The sequence below is a fragment of the Centruroides sculpturatus genome, unplaced genomic scaffold (genome assembly GCF_000671375.1).
Source record: "Centruroides sculpturatus isolate CEXI.00-Female unplaced genomic scaffold, Cexi_2.0 scaffold266, whole genome shotgun sequence".
NCBI classification, from domain to species: domain Eukaryota; kingdom Metazoa; phylum Arthropoda; class Arachnida; order Scorpiones; family Buthidae; genus Centruroides; species Centruroides sculpturatus.
This window is the reverse complement of record NW_019384421.1, coordinates 444,156-446,489: the sequence shown is the minus strand read 5'-3', so window position 1 is coordinate 446,489 and position 2,334 is coordinate 444,156. Positions and strand designations below refer to the sequence as shown.

At 30.5% G+C, this 2,334-nt stretch overlaps 1 protein-coding gene across 1 annotated transcript in view; it reads left to right on the top strand.

Annotated features, from left to right (window-relative positions):
- LOC111619405 (dedicator of cytokinesis protein 1-like) overlaps positions 1–2,334 on the top strand; it is a 95,259-nt gene that overhangs the window by 51,591 nt on the left and 41,334 nt on the right. The window lies entirely within an intron of this gene.

Sequence of the window (2,334 nt, the reverse complement as noted above, 5' to 3'; positions counted from 1 at the left end):
CAACTTTTAGTTGAAAGTTTACTATTAAAACTTGCAACTTCAATTTTTTTGAAGTTGCATGTTTTGAACTGGATTTAGTGCATATAATTTTAATGGGTTAATTTTTTTACACAAATAAATATTAATGTAAGTTATATATTAAAAATACTAACTATAAAAGTATTTGGATAAATGCCCCAGGCTCCTTTCAGAGTTCAGAGTAGAGTACTCCCTACGAGCATCTCTGCCCTTCATAAAATGACTTGGTATTTAATTTTGCTGGAGTCAGAGTTGGCCTACTAAAATTATCAGGAGTTGGAGTCGAGTGTTTTTTACTGACTCCACAGCCCTGGTTTTTATTACACAAAATTTTATAATACAGTGATTTTTAGGAACATACTCATTATGGTTTATAAAAGAAATGTCTGTACATCAAAATTTGATGTATTTGAGAAAAGGTTAACTTTTAATTAGCTTATGAAAATAAAATTGTAAAAGATTTGAAACTGATTTTTATTGGAAACTTTTTACTTACACAGTGCACCAAATAAGTAATGAGACAACTAGCATTACATCCAAACTAAGAGCTTTATTTCAATTTTGCAGTTACATGGATTCAAAATAATCCCCTTGCACCTCCACACAACATTTACATTGATCATACAAGTTGTTGAAAGAATGCTGGAAGTCCTGATTGTATACCTCCTTCAGCCTGTTGGTCACAGTACGTTTGATGTCCTCAATATCACTGAAACGTTTCCCTTTTAAAGCACATTTAATTTTCAGAAATAGAAAAAAGTCTGCAGGTGTCAAATCAGGCAAATAGGGTGGGTGTTCGAGCACACAGATCTGTTTTGATGCTAAAAACTGTTTCACGGGTAGTGCAAAGAGAGCTGGTGCATTGCCATGCAGAAAAATCCAACTGTTGCTCTGAAACAGATGCGTCCTGACATGACGCATGCGAGCAAAGAGATGTTGTATGACTCTTAAGTAGTACAGTCCAGTCACTGTTAGTACTGATGTACACACAATAACGCGACTTCAGTACTAAGTAGTACTGATGAAGTCACGTTGTTCATCTTTAAGGATTCTCTTCCATTCTTAAATGCTGAAAACCAGCGGAACACTTGTGCACGACTAAGACAATCATCCCTGTAAACAAGTAGCATGTCTTAGGAAAAACAGCATCAGAAGTTTACAAATTTACAGTAAAATTTTATCACAGCTCTTTGATCCATGATACTACGTTTGACTGCCGCTACTTGCACAATGTTACTTTCACGCCTGCTGTGTGTGCACTGGCTGAGTCACCGACATGATTGAAGAATCTGCATGTTCAGCACAATCTAGCTGGTGAAATGGTAACCACATTTGGTGCATTTCTTGAAAGTATTCATAGAAAAAAAATCAGTCTCATTACTTATTTGGCACACTGTGTATTACGTCAATTCTTTTTAATGTTATATATTTANGAGTAATAAGTTTCCTGAAAAATACAGTGTAAAATTTTTCTTGGACAAAATTATAAAAATTATCTTGATGAAATACAAGACTAAATGTTGTCTATTTATTTTCTAGAATAGGTCAGACATTTTTAATTTTGAATTTGTCTTTATTAAACTCTAAATCAAAAAGATGCAGTTCAGATTTATTTCTGTTTTTGTATTTTAAATAGAGCATTCTACACTATTGATTATTTTTTTAGTAAATATAGTTCTTTTACAATATATATCTATAATGTGTGAATTTGTTCACATATAATAGACAAATAGAGGAAAAAGTGAAAAATTGTGTTAGCTCTTGTGTGATTTTTTATAAAATGATAATATTTTATACAGGTAAATGCTGAAAGCACCACTTAGTTTAATGTAATTATCTATGGAAGAAACATTTATTAATAGAAATATTTATTACAGTATTCTAAAAATGAGTAATCATCCTGGCTATAGGAATTCAAATTGAAAATAACCTTGAATAAACTTTCATCTTTTGTTGTGAAGAAGGAAAACCATCATGAATAATGTTCCTATTAATAAAAGGAGAAAACAAACTTATGATCCTCTGCATTTGTATGAGATTCTGTAAAAATAAATGTTTTACAGATTTTGAGTAATTTTCCATGACACTGTTTTTCTCTTCATTGTTTTTATCAGGCTGTGGAGTCGGAGTTGGAAAAAATATGTCAACTCTGGCTTCCGCATTTTAAATTTATTTTAGTTTTTTTTATTTAAATGAAAGAAAATTTATTATATATTTATTAATTTTTTTAAATCTTTTGTTATAATTCATTTATATTAAATACAAAATGCATCAATTTAATTTATTAAATATGTAGTATGGAATAAAAATAGTAGG